This window comes from Sciurus carolinensis, unplaced genomic scaffold (genome assembly GCF_902686445.1).
Source record: "Sciurus carolinensis unplaced genomic scaffold, mSciCar1.2, whole genome shotgun sequence".
In the NCBI taxonomy this organism is placed as follows: Eukaryota; Metazoa; Chordata; class Mammalia; order Rodentia; family Sciuridae; genus Sciurus; species Sciurus carolinensis.
Genome location: NW_025920120.1, coordinates 2,851,911 through 2,867,634, shown reverse-complemented (window position 1 = coordinate 2,867,634; position 15,724 = coordinate 2,851,911). Strand labels below are relative to the sequence as shown.

The window sequence follows — 15,724 nt, the reverse complement described above, 5'->3', positions numbered from 1 at the left end:
GCATAAGCAATACCAGAAAGTTAAATCATGGCTAAGAGTAACTGGAATGATGCTGACACCATTTTATTTATTATCAATTTTACTATTAATCTTGCAACTTTGAGAAATAAGTAAAACAAATTATTTTCTATAATTTTTGGTAATTAATATGATGGAAGATAGCTTTCTGATTTATCTTTCAGATGCTAAGACTGAGTTGTAAGGAGGTTAAATACAGAGCTATAAATTGGCTTATCCTATAGCTTTGCAAGTTGCCAGGTGTAGTTCCCCCAATACTTTACTCTCCTGCTCCTGAGAAGATCATGAACAAGCATGTTTGTCCAAATAGGCTCCTGGTCTACAATCAGAATTTTGGTATTGGTATGAAATGAAATATACAATCTCTCAAACTCAACTAATTGTCGCATGATTCTGAATCCAGAATTGGGCACATGCAGTTAGTGTAAAAATAGGGGATCAGGTCAAATCCAGGAAATGAAGGCCATGAAGGCCATCTGCCTCTGGAAGTTGGAGACAGCCCCTGGGAGAATGAAATGTTAAGGATCTCCAGAGCTCATTGATTACCAAATTTACCTGCCCTTATCAGGGACTGCATGCAAGGAGCTGCTAATTAATGCTCCCTGGACCCTTGCCTGGCTGAATCACTTTGGCCCTCCCCCTGCCCCATCCACTTCTCACTTTTTGCATCTCACCTGCAAAACCAGACCTAGTCACTAGGCAGGAAGGAGAGATAAGAGGGGAGAGAACTGGAGAACAAAAGAGACCTGAACCTATAAAAGATGTAGGATGTGCTAATTTCTTGGGACTTTAGAACATCAGCCATGGCCCCCTTCTCCCTCCAGGGAGAAGTCTGTATTATTAGTTTTAAATAAAACCTGCTTAATATGCTTCCCATGGCATGCTTCTCTAGTGTTCAAACTTCAACATTAGAAGGAGCAGAACTTGTCACCGGTAAATGGCGGTATCAATTCTACACAAGCCAATTTTTATCATTAATGAAAATGACTATATTGTAATTCCTAGACCTCTGATTTTTACTGGTCATAAAAAAGGGGTAGAATTTTCAGAAGGATCAAGAACAACTTACAGTATAAAGACTCAAACTGAATTGACCCTCACTTCCTTGAAACCCCAAGTGTATTTACTATGTAATAAAATAAATAACCAAAGCAACAAAGTTGATTATATTATCCCATGGAAAATCAGAATTTATTTTTTCTCTCTGTTTTATTTTTTCTTTTCTTCTTTTTTTGGTACTGAAAATTTAACCCAGGTACACTTCACAACTGAGCTATTATTTTAAGTCAGGGTCTTGTTAAATTGTTTAAGGGCTTCACTACCTTGCTGAGGCTGTTCTTGCATTTGCAATCATTCTGTCTCTGTCTCCCAAACCACTGGGATTGCAGGCATGCACGAAATGCATCTGGCAGTAATTAGAATTTCTTACTGATCTGTGAGAAGACAAAATTTCTTTGCTAACCTTAAAGAAGATAGAGGTGAAATTTAAAGCACTCAGAGTATTCCCAGATAAAAGGGGATTTTTGATGGTCCTTGACATTCCTTTTGCATTTCAAATTCTCATGAATATTTCTCTGTCATAGCCATTCATTTTGCAATTATGTCAAAGAGCTGTAAACGCAGTTTGACAAAGAGAGGAGGGGTGGGAACAATTAAAAGGGAAATAACAATATAAACTGTTTTAAAATGTATAATCTATGCAAGCATATGTAAATAACTTGTAATTTTTTGTTTAAACATAGGTGACCCACTCATTTCCTTTTTAAGGAAGGAAATATCAATAGTAATTTACACTTCAAACAAATAGCAAGATACTAACTGAGTAGAAGTACACAAATTGCCAAAGACAAATTCACCATTTAAAGAGTAAATTTTTAATCCATTATTGAGTAATAACCTGAAATACTCATACTTATACAATTTAGTAAATTTTTCCAAAAGTGAAACTATTGTAATAATTTGTGAAAAATTAAAAATTCAGTTTTGTAAAACTGCATGGATTTTTAAAAACAAAGTTCTATCAAAGTATTCAGAAAGTAACAAAATTTTCAAAGCTAATCTACAATTATTTTTCTTCCTCTAGTAGAATCAATGTACTCAAAACAAAAAGAACATCTAATTTTGTTTTACTTTCAAATCTCTTAAAATCAGATTACCTAAGATAGTATAAGTAAATAACTACCACTTAAATTACTAAGCACATAATAAATGCACTCATGGTGGCAAGCATATTAAAGGAACACCATTTCAGAGGTGGGTTTTAAATTCTTGGGTTTGAAACTCATTTCAAGTTCTTAAAAATTATTAAGGACCCCAAGTATTTACTTATATAAATTACTGCTGATGTTTACCATAAAATATGACAAAAATTAAAATATTTAGTTATGCATTAAAAACTCATCTCATGTTAGTATAAATAATAATTTTATGAATTTTTTCCAAAAAAATAGTTAAGAATAGTTTTTGAACATTTTAACAAACTGTTTAGAGTCTATTTTGATAGAAGACAACTGTATTCTATATTTGCTTTTGCTTTCTATCTGTTGTGAAAGGTTGCTTTACTCCATATCACGACATATCATAATATATATAACTATATGAAGAAAATCAAATCTCACAGATATGAAGTTGGAAAGAGGAGAAATATTTTAATATTATTTTATATAATTTTTGTAGATAGTGTTCTTTGATATATTAGAATTAGATTAAGTTCTTTTTTCAAGGTTATATTGTAACTTAAATTATATCCATACACTATTCATACTTTTGTGAAAATTCACTGGTCTGTCTTGCACTTTAAATGAATATTTTAGCATACATGATTCTATAATATGAGGTGCTGATAACTGGATAAAATATTTATTCTTGAGTTGTAGATTGAAATTTTTATATATTTATTAAAAATTTAAAAAAGACTTTATTTTTGTTAATATCACAACTGACCACATCAGAAAAGTTTCTACGTAGTGGGAAGATATTAAATTTAAAGCAACAGATCCAAAATTTCAAAATCTAATTTGTATTTGTAAACCCAAATTTTAGTATTGGTTAGAAATACCTACAATTGGTTTCCTTGAAGGGACAAGCTTAATTCATTAATTTCAAGAAAAATCTGCCAAATATCTAAGTCTGGATAACCACACCTTGTATGTTGGTCATTTTTTCTAGAATAATTGATATTCCTTAAGAAAAAGGAGGGTAGGGTCTAGTTCACCTTGTAGTCAAATAATCACCCAAAACCTTTCCTTGTGATAACTGTAGTATTTCTGTGTGAAGTCCATATGTTTTTATATAATTCCCATTTCAGCATGCATATACAACACAAAAATACTATTCATTCACTCAAGGATGGAAATTTAATAAAATCAATGCATTTTATTGCTTGGCAAAATATTTTAAGTGTAATGGATACTTTTTCTCTAAGAATGTGCAGTGGTGAAGAATACCATTATATACTTTGGTGGCACTTCCTGATTGTATACCAGGAAAGAGTAGTTTTATTGTTATTGCTTCTGGATCAACAGTGCAAATATTAACACAGGGGAAAAAAGCAAATAATGTTTAGTACACTTCTGAAAATATATTTTTACCTCTGGACACTCCCTGAAAGGGTATCAGAAACCTGGGGTCCATGGCTATACCTGGGAACCCTTGCCTTTTAGTATTTTTGCTAACAATCAATGCAAACCACCCACAAAATTCTGCCAAATATTGTTCAGAGAGTTCAGAGAAAATTTCCAAACTCATAAGAAAGTGATAACACCTTGTGACAATGGTTGTTCTTTTATACCTAACCACCTGGAGGAATTTATAAATATTATTTATTCCATACCAAACTCTGCTAGCTTTAAATTTCATTTTCATTAATGAGAAGGTTCTGTGGTTTCAAGTATCGATGCAACACCGTTCTTCTGTGTCAATAAGTTAATCCACATAGAATTTGGTATATAAACAACTACAAAAGCAAATAAGTAAAATTAGTCTTACAGAAATCAAGATATACTTTGGTATTAGCATTGTTGGGACTAATGACATGCTAACTAACTCAGACTGACTCCTTACTCCCTGGGGAGTGAGCAAGATCAAGGCCTCAAAGGCGGTTTCAAAAGTTAATGACTATAAATTGGAATACAATCAGGGTTTGGCTAACAACAGTATTGGGAACATGATCAGCTCATGCTTGCCATATTGTCCTCTGGGACTCTTGCCTGCAAGAACATCCCCCCCAGTGCCTTGCTGACCTTTAAGCTGATTGATCCCTGCCTAGCCTCCACCCTACATAAAAGCTGTGTGATTTCTTCAATAAATGAGTTTCTGCTGTGACTGGTCTCCCTGATTTCTCTGATTGTCCTCTGCCTGGAGGGCTGGGTGCCAGTGGTCAGTTGGCCCTACCTTTTCTGGTCTGACCTTGTTGGGGAGGGCTCCCTTTCCTTGTCCCTGGTTGAGAAGAGCAAGGGGGCTTAAGACCCCGACATTAGCATAAGCTATGTTTAGTAGAAAAGCAACTGGTCTAGAATAGTAAAAGAAAAAAAAAAACATGAAATTATATCATTTTAAGGACAATGCCTTTTCCATTTTGAGTTGTTTTCTCAATTTTAATCCATTGTTCAATGTGAGGCATCTATCATTTTTGTCAACAGTATCTATGAAAATAAATATTATAAATATAACAAAATTTTGTTTTCATAGTAATAGTTCATTTATGAGAGAAAGCAGCCTAAAAAGACATATCCTCTATACTACTGAATCTTATAGTTTGATTACAAAATTCCAGTATGTCAATCAAACACAGGCACTTACTCCCTTAAAAAACAATCTGACCTGTGTCAGCACCTTTAAACATGGCATTAGACTTGGTGGCTTTACGTAAAATCTCAGGTGTCAGAGAGAATGGGGCTGCATACACTGGCAAATTACCCATTATAAAAGTAACTCAATCAACTTTTAACACATACCTCCTGGATACTTTACATTTAGCAATTCCTACTCAGTTTCAAAATTAGCTGTGATTCAAAAAGGGGTAATACACTCTAGTACTCTGAAAAAAGCAATTCCTGTAAAGCTAATCGGTAGAGTTTTTTGTGTATTATGGTGTAAAGGGACATGTGGAACACATCTTGTTTTTCTGGGGTTACCAAAAAAAAAACTTTAGTACTGAAGGCTCAAGAGGTAACTTGGGTTTACTTGTAACAAACAAGTATCTGAAACAGTATCTGAATACCAAGAATAAGGCAAGGCAGCAGGTGATTTATGGCAGAAATGCCTCTGGAGGTTTTTTGGAGGGGTGTAGTATGGATTGATCTCTAGAGTCCTGTACATCAGAGCTATGCCCTAAAGTTTTTGCATTTTAATTCTGAGACAGGGTCTCATTTAATTGCTCAGACTGGTCTCAAATTTGTGATATTCCTACCTCAGTTTCACAAGTAGCTGAGTTGTGGGCATGCACCACAATGCCTGGTCTGAATAAATTGTAAGCTGTGAAGTCTTAAGACTCCACATATTTATTTACATTTTTGAAAACTCTAAAGTTATTACTTTAATATACACCTGTTGGATTCTATTGGGGTTTCAGTGTTGAGCAAAGCTACCTTTCAATATATTCCTGTTGAATTTTATATTTGGAAACCATTAAATGAAATTTTAATAAATAATAAAATATTTTAGTTATTTAGACCTGACTTAAAAGACGTCTCAAATTTCTGTCAAGTAATGATATTTAAAGACTATTTGCTTTCCAAATTAGTGCTAATATAATAGCAGAAAAAACGGAATTTAAAAACTGAGAAGATCTACAAACACAACAACTTGCAAAGGAAAATATAAACTATGATGAAAATAATCTTCATGAAATGTATATGGAAATACTTGTAAAGTCCTATTCTAAAATTCTTAGCAATGTGCTAGCCATATATTCAGAACTCTCTTTCAATAAAAGAAACTGACTTTCCTTTATATTTACCAAATTAACTATTTTAAAAATGTGAGTTTGAAGTTACTAATTTACTATCTACAGAATTATAAAGGTTTCAAACACACAAGATGGAACACTCTATTTTCAAAATAGGTTTCTATAAACTGTTGAACTTTAGACAAATAAAATCTTTGGAAATGCAAAAAATGTACCACTCAGAACAAAGACATCTATAAGAACACAAGTATATCAAATGCTTTTATTTATCTAATAACTTCTGTGTTTCTTCTGTATCTGATTATTATAGCAAATTTCTTTAGCATTATTTGAATTTTTAGATGTACTACAAAAACACAATTATCTTACTATTCCATCTGATCAATACAGACAGTTACTTCAAGCCAAGCAATCAAAATACCTACATGTTTTTGGCCTTATTTATAACCCTTATTCATAATGAATAACCCTGAAAAGTCACTGTTATTATATAATTTAATACCATTTTTAACAAATTAGGGGAGTTCACCATTTAAAAGTGGCCTTTTGCAAAATGTACTCATCATTTGGATTTTTTTTTTCAGAAAGTAAAACATACCTACAGATTTATTATACACATGTAGGACAATCAGTTATAATGTGAAATAAAATATCAAAAATATTTTTAGAATACTTGTAAAATGAAGCAGTTTTACAAAAAGGTATGATTCCAGAAAAGCTGTAGTATAATAAGCAGAAGTTGAGTAAATAAGCCAAACAGAAAATTCCAAAGATTGGTTATGAGGTTGGTATATTTCACTGTACAATCTAGCTCATTTTCTTTACACTTTAACATTACACAATAAACTTACCTTTACATTGTGCATACTCATGATGTTCCCACAGTCATCCCTGAAAAAGCTCAGCATTTTACTACATTACAACAGTTTTCAGAATGCATGACTGATTAACTTAATAGTAATAAATTTTTTAAAGAAAATTGTCAGGAAAAAATACAGAATATACCACCTAATCAATTTAAATACCAATAAATAAACAATGATGGTCCTGGGGCTGTTAAAAAAAGTCTATCTATTACTAAAGAAATATAAAATACTGAATATTTTTTAAATGCTTACCAGATACTCAAGGACCAGAGTCAAAAAAATTTATCTGGGTAAACTATGTCATGTAAGATTACTATGTTTGCATGCTTTAAATCCTTTAAGAGTAAAACTGTAAAACAGAAATGAAAGTTGATTATTTAATCTGTGGAAGGCCAGATTTTATATAAATTTGAAGTAATTTTAACATATAAATCAACTGTTATAATATTCTCTTAAGTTAAAAACAGCAATTTGCTAAGGGGATGAATGATAGAAAAACTGAAGGTATCAACTTTTCCCATTTTTATGATTTTCAGTTTGATATTATAGTACCTAAGTTCACCTCTAATATTACAACTCACCATCTTCTGCTTTTTTTTTTCTTTAATGTTAACTTTTTGAGCCTCTGGGATTAATTTATATACAGTTCAAGGTAGGCTTTCTTCTGCTATGTTGCTAATCAGTTGCCTCAAATATTATTTATCTATTTATTTATTTGTTTTGGTACCAGGCATTGAACCTGAACCACATACAAAGCACCTCTCCTTTTTGTATAATTTTTATTTTGAGGCAGGGTCTGGCTAAGTTGCTGAGGCTTCCTTCACACCTGCCATCCTGCCTTGGCCTCCTGAGTCACTAGGATTGAAGGCATTTACCACAATGTCTGAATCAAACCAATTTTGAATAATTCACTTTTTAAATATAATGGTATCATGACATGTTTATATACAGTTTATTTATTTCTTATATTTAATATATGCCACTAATTTCTAGTTACCTTGCTTCCCATATACCAATATGTAAAATTTTCCTATCAGGTATTTATCTGTATCAGTACTTTCAATGACTTTGTAGTATTTTACTATACATTAAGAATATTAGTTTTTTTCTATAGAATATGTTAGTTTTAGAAAATAGTTTTGAATATCTAATTATATCTTCCAGTCACATTATTTCTATCTGCTTTTATTTCTTAAAAATTACTCTTGGGCTGCGGAGATAGCTCAGTCGGTAGAGTGCTTGCCTCGCAAACACTAAAGCCCTGGGTTCGATCCCCAGCACTGCAAAAAAAAAAATTACTCTTATACAGCTTTGGTTTTAAAATAGTCTAAATAAATATACCTTCTCTTATACCTGTACTTGGTTTGCCTCCTTTGTGTTCCAAACAGAACTCTTTTAATGCCACCAATTTCTTTTACAGCTTACTTCTTCCTTTATAAACTGTTGCATATGTGCCCTATAAAACATATTTTGGGAGAACAAGCAAGAGTTTCATAAGAGGGTAACAATAAAGAACAAAAAACAGTCCTAACTGAATTTATCATTTCTAAGCATGCTGAGATCCATCTTGCAAAGAAAAATCCACAATGTCCAGTATTATATTTTCTTGTGGCAAAGGTGACTTTCAGTTACATACACATAGCTTCAATGTTTTTATAAGACCAAAAAGTGTCTCAGAAATATGAAACAAGAATTTAATTTACTTTTTGTGCTTTATTTCAAATTAAGATTTGGATCAAGAGTATTAAAATCAAAGTTGCTTACCCTGTAATGGTATATGAACACTGAAGGACACTGAGCACATTAAATAAAACAATAATTACACTGTTAAATCAAAAATATGGGGCTGGGGATATAGCTCAGTTGGTAGAGTGCTTGCCTTGTTAGCAGAAGATCATGGGTTCAATCCCAGGACCAAAAAAACAAACAAAAAAAATCAAAAATATGTTTTACCCAGGTTTCCAAACATTTAAAAATCTTTTGCACATTAATTCTTTAAAAAGAAAAAGAAGCTTCCCTAACAACTGGCTATTATATTCCTTCATGCTATTTATTATTTATTACTTTCTATCTTTTATATTTATTAGTTTATTTATTACTTTTTACTTATTACTTTCTTGCACTTTATTACTGTGGAAGATAGAATGTTTCTAAATCAGTAGAATTAGAGGTAGTAAAAAGTTGAAGTAAAAAACACATTTTAAGAATTTCTTAACCTTCAAGGAAAAGATTTATTTCTAAAGTTAATTTTCAGAAATTTTAACTATGTAATTTCCCATGACAGCACAGACAGGAGACTGCTAGGAGGCTAAAACAAACAGAAATCTGTTGTGTTACCAAGAGAGCAAAATATTTTTTTTCAATAAAATATTTTAAGCCTATTAAAAACATTCATTTCCTCTCAAACAGATAGGATACTTTCAAGAATTGAAAGTTCTGTGTGATCCAAGATGGCAGACTAGAGGGTGACTGCATCTACTGTCGCTCCAGAACCCAGGATTCAAGAAGGGGAGGCATTGAGAGACTCGGACTAAAATAGAGCCACAGGGTGATTCTCCCCACCAGGTGAAGCTCGGCCTGCGTGGCAGGCCCAGATAGGGGCGGCTTCACAGAGCAGTGCAGGGCAGCTAGAGGCTTCCCCAGGTAGCCCTGCTCACTCCTGCAGTGGGCTCCTCCCACACAGCCAGCTCTTCTGAGCAGGCCCTCCACTGAGAGCCTTTCTGCACAGAACCAGTTCTGAGTCCCAGAGCCAGAAGGGAGCTCCAGCCCACAGGCAGCTTCAGGGACCAGGACAAGGTAGCCAGGGACCTCCCCAAGCAGCCCTGCACCCTCTGGTGGCAGGCTCCTTTCACAGCGATCTTCTCGAAGCAGACCGCCCAGTGAGAGCCTTTCCATACAGAGCCAGCTCCAATTTCTGTAAGTAGTAGAGGGCTAGGGCAGCTTTCTTCAGAAGCACTGCATTATCAAGTTCCTCCAAGACTTCAGGCTACTGAAGGCTGGGAGGTGATATACTGGAAATCTACAGGGACACTATAAGAAAATAGAGGAAACCAGCAATATCTCAGAGTCCCACTGACATCTGACCAATATGAGAAAACAAGGGAAGAAAAACTCCCAAACAAACCCAGATACTACATCAATAAAACCCAATGACAGCACAGCAGAAGAAATGTCATAAAGGGAGTTTACATGTACATAATTAAAACAATCAGGGAAGCAAATGAGGAGATGAAAGAGCAAATGCAGGCATTGAAGGAGGAGATGAAAGACAAAATGCAGGCATTAAATGATCACACCAATCAACAGTTAAAAGACCAAATACATGAAGAAAGAGATCATTTCAATAATGAGTTAGAGATACTGAAAAAAAAAACCAAACTAAAATCCTTGAAATGAAGGAAACAATAAACCAAGTTAAAAACTCCATAGAAAGCATAACCAATAGGATTGAACACGTGGAAGACAGAACCTCAGATATTGAAGACAAAATATTTAATCTTGAAAACAAAGTTGGCCAAACAGAAAAGATCGTAAGAAATCATGAACAGAATCTACAAGAATTATGGGATATCATGAAAAGGCCAAATTTAAGAATTATTGGGATTGAAGAAGGCTTAGAGAAACAAACGAAAGGAAAGAGCAATCTATTCAATGAAGTAATATCAGAAAATTTCCCAAGTCTGAAGAATGAAATGGAAAACCAAGTACAAGAGGCTTATAGGACTCCAAATATACAAAAATACAACAGACCCACTCCAAGGCACATTATTATGAAAATACCTAACATACAAATAAAGACAGAATTTTAAAGGCCGCAAGAGAAAAGAATCAAATTACATTCAGAGGGAAACCAATAAGAATATCAGCAGATTTTTCAATCCAGACTCTAAAAGCTAGAAGGGCCTGGAACAACATTTACCAAGCCCTGAAAGAAAAGGGATGCCAACCAAGAATCTTATACCCAGCAAAACTTACCTTCAAATTTGACGATGAAATAAGATCCTTCCATGATAAACAAAAGCTAAAGGAATTTACAAAAAGAAAGCCAGCATTACAGAACATTCTCAGCAAAATATTCCATGAGGAAGACAATGATGCAAATCAGCAACAGGAGGCGCTAGCCTAAAGGAATAGCCAAATAAAGGAGAAACCAAATCATGTCAAAAAACAAATATGAGTCAAATGACTGGGAATAAAAATCATATCACAATAATAACCTCAATGTTCATGGCCTGAACTCATCAAGCAAAAGACATAGAATGGCAGATTGGATTAAAAAGAAAAATCCAAAAATATGCTGCCTGCAAGAGACTCATCTCATAGAAAGAGATACCCATAGACTAAGGGTAAATGTATGGGGAAAAACATACCATGCACATGGACACAGCCTAAAAGCTGGAGTATCCATCCTCATTTCAGATAATGTGGACTTCAAGCCAAAACTAGTCAGAAGGGATAAAGAAGGACTTTACATGCTACTTAAGGGAAGCATAAATCAGCAATGCATAACAACCATAAATATGTATGCCCCAAACAGTGGCTCATCCACGTACGTCAAACAAATCCTTCTCAATTCCAAAAATCAAATAGACCACAACATAATAATACTAGGCAATTTAACACACCTCTCTCACCACTGGATAGATCTTCCAAACAAAAATTGAATAAAGAAACCATAGATCTTAATGACACAATCAACAATTTAGACTTAACCAACATATATAGAATATACCATCCAACAAAGAACGATTACACTTTCTTCTCAGCAGCACTTGGATCCTTCTCTAAAATAGACCATATTTTATGCCACAAAGCTACTGTTAGCAAATACAAGAAGAGATACTACCTTGTACTCTATCAGATAATAATGGATTGAAATTAGAAATAAATGTCAGAATAAAAAACAGAAACATCTCCAATACCTGGAGATTAAATAATACACTATTATGATGAATGGATAACAGAAGACATCAGGAGGGAAATTAAAAAATTCTTAGAAGTAAACGAGAACAAAGACACATCATATCAAAATCTCTGGGACACTATGAAAGCAGTACTTAGAGGAAGATTTATTTCATGGGGCGCATTCAACAAAAGAAGTAGAAATCAACAAATAAATGACTTAACACTACAGCTCAAAGCCCTAGAAAAAGAAGAGCAGACCAATACCAAAAGTAGTAGAAGACAGGAAATAGTTAAAATCAGAGCCGAAATCAATGAAATTGAAACAAAAGAAAAAATTGGAAAAATTAACAAAATAAATAGTTGGTCCTTTGAAAAAATAAACAAAATTGATAAACCCTTAACCACACTAACAAAGAGAAAGAGGGAGAAAACTCAAATAACTAAAATTCGGAATGAACTAGGAAACATCACAACAGACACAAGTGAAATACAAAACATAATTAGAAGCTATTTTGAAAATCTATAGTCCAATAAAACAGAAAACCTCAGAGACATCAACAAATATCTAGAGACATATGAATTACCTAAACTGAATGAGGAGGACATACACAACTTAAATAAATCAATTTCAAGCAATGAAATAGAAGAGGTCATCAAAAGCCTACTAACAAAGAAAAGTCCGTGAAGAGATGTGTTCTCAGCTGAGTTCTACAAAACCTTTAAAGAAGAGCTCATTCCAATACTCCTTAATGTATTCCATTAAATAGAAGAGGAGGGAACCCTCCCAAACTCGTTCTATGAAGTCAATATCACCCTGATACCTAAAACAGAAAGAGACACATCAAGGAAAGAAAATTTCAGACCAATATTCTTAATGAACATTGACGCAAAAATTCTCAACAAAATTTTAGCAAATCACATAGAAATATATATTAAAAAGACAGTGCACCACGATCAAGTGGGTTTTATCCCAGGGATGCAAGGTTGGTTCAACATTCGGAAATCAATAAATGTCATTCACCATATCAACAAACGTAAAGTAATAATCACATGATTATTTTAATAGATGCAGAAAAGGCATTAGATGAAATACAGCATCCCTTCATGCTCAAAACACTAGAAAAAATTGGGGCAGTGGGAACATTCCTTAACATTATGAAGGCCATCTACGCTAAGCCCATGGCTAACATCATTCTAAATGGTGAAAAACTGAAAGTGTTCCCCCTAAAAACTGGAACAAGGCAGGGATGCCTTCTTTCACCACTTCTATTCAACATCATCCTTGAGACTCTAGCCAGAGTAATTAGACAAATCAAAGAAATTAAAGGGATACAATTTGGAAAAGAAGAACTCAAACTATCCCTGTTCGCTGATGACATGATTATATATTTAGAGGAACCTGGAAATTCCACCAGAAAACTTTTAGAACTCATAAGTGAATTCAGTAAAGAAGCAGGTTACAAGATCAATGCTCATAAATCCAATGCATTTTTATACATAAGTGATGAATCTTCAGAAAGAGAAATTAGGAAACTACCCCATTCACAATAGCATTGAAAAAAATAAAATACTTGGAATCAATCTCACAAAAGAGGTGAAAGACCTCTACACTGAGAACTACAGAACACTAAGAAAGAAATTAAAGAAAACCTTAGAAGATGGAAAGATCTCCCATGTTCCTGATAGGCAGAATTAATATTGTCAAAATGGCCATACTACCTAAAGTGCTATACAGATTCAATGCAATTCCAATTAAAATCCCAATGATGTACCTTGCAGAAATAGAGCAAGCAATTATGAAATTCATCTGGAAGAATAAAAAACCTAGAATAGCTAAAGCAATCCTCAGTAGCAAGAGTGAAGCAAGGGGTATTGCAATACCAGATCTTCAACTCTACTACAAAGCAATAGTAACAAAAACGGCATGGTATTGGTACCAAAATAGACAGGTAGATCAATGGTACAGAATAGAGGACATGGACACAAACCCAAATAAATACAATTTTCTCATACTAGACAAAGGGTCCAAAATTATGCAATGGAGAAAAGATAGCCTCTTCAACAAATGGTGCTGGGAAAACTGGAAAACCATATGCAACAGAATGAAATTAAACCCCTATCTCTCACCCTACACAAAACTCAACTCAAAATGGATCAATGACCTCGGAATCAGACCAGAGTCCCTGCATCTTATAGAAGAAAAAGTAGGTCCAAATCTTCAACTTGTTGGCTTAGGATCAGTCTTCCTTAACAGGACCCCCATAGCACAAGAAATAAAAGCAAGAATCAACAACTGGGATAGATTCAAACTAAAAAGCTTTCTCTCAGCAAAGGAAACTATCAGAAATGTGAAGAGAGAGCCTACAGAGTGGGAGAATATTTTTGCCACTCATACTTCAGATAGAGCACTAATTTCCAGAATATATAAAGAACTCAAAAAACTCTACACCAGAATACAAATAATCCAATCAACAAATGGGCTAAGGAAATGAACAGACACTTCACAGAAGAAGATATACAAGCAATCAACAGATATATGAAAAAAAGTTCAACATCTCTAGTAATAAGGGAAATGCAAATCAAAACTAGACTAAGATTTCATCTCACCCCAATTAGAATGGTGATTATCAAGAACACAAGCAACAATAGGTGTTGGTGAGGATGTGGTGAAAAAGGAACACTCATACATTGCTGGTGGGGTTGCAAATTAGTGCAGCTACTCTGGAAAGGAGTATGGAGATTCCTCAGAAAACTTTGAATGGAACCACCATTTGACCCAGCTATCCCACTCCTTGGCCTATACCCAAAGGACTTAAAATCAGCATACTACAGAGATATAGCCTCATCAATGTTCATTGCTGCTCAATTCACCATAGCCAGATTGTGGAACCACCCTAGATACCCTTCAATTGATGGAAGAATAAAGAAACTGTGCATATATATACAATGGAATATTACTCCACAGTGAAGAATGATAAAATTATGGCATTTGCAGGCAAATGGATGAAATTGGAGAATATCATGCTAAGTGAGATAAGCCAATCTCAAAAAACTAAAGGATGAATGATCTCACTGATAAGCAGATGAAGACATATAATGTGGGGTGGAAGGGGTGAGCATTAGGGTTAGGGTTAGGTATAGGGTTAGGGATAAGGAGTGTGGTAAGAATGAAGGAAAGAAGGACTGTATAGAGGGAAAAGAGGGGTGGGAGGGATGGGGGGAAGAGAAAAAAATAATGAATCAGACATCATTGCCCTATGTAAACATGTGATTACACAAATGGTATGCCTTGACTCCATGTATAAATAGAGAAAGAACAAGTATCCCATTTGTATACAATAATAATAACAAAAGAATACATGAAAATAAATAAATAAATAAGTAAAACCTGCTTAACCAAAAAAAAAAAAGAAGACGACGTCTAGGATAAGTTCCCTGAACACCCTAGGAAAGATATGCTGAAGATACCTGTGAAGATAGTCAGAGGAAATTTAATTAAGGCTGAAAATTACTAGAGCCTAGGCAACAGGAATTGTCTGCTACCAGTCTCAACTGGAAACCAGCAAGATGCATGATCTCAACAATATTCAGCCATCAAGAGACTCACTTCACAGGTATTGTCACCCAGACTGAAGGTGAAAGGATGGATAACGACATAACATTCACAGCGGCCTCCTAAGCAAGCAGGAGAAGCTATTTTTATATCAGATAAGTGGATTTAATTCATCATTATTCAGAAGAGACAAAGAAGGTCATTTCATACTGCATAAGGGTATTGTACATCAGAATGTGTAATAACAATAAATATCTATGCCATGAACAATGGAATATCTATGTTTTAAAGCACACACTTTTCAATATGAAGAATCAAATAGACTATGTTACAATACTGTGGGCTAACTTTAATACACCTCTCTCACCACTGAATGGATCATGCAAACCAAATAAATATTCTACAGAACTAAAAGCTACAAATAAGAATAGGGACCAAAAAGACATCTATAGAATATCTTATCTATGAAATAAC

General features: G+C 34.1%; 1 pseudogene; it reads right to left on the bottom strand.

Annotated features, from left to right (window-relative positions):
* The window catches only part of LOC124973742 (cyclin-dependent kinase 17-like), a 127,133-nt pseudogene that overhangs the window by 85,534 nt on the left and 25,875 nt on the right, over nucleotides 1-15,724 (bottom strand).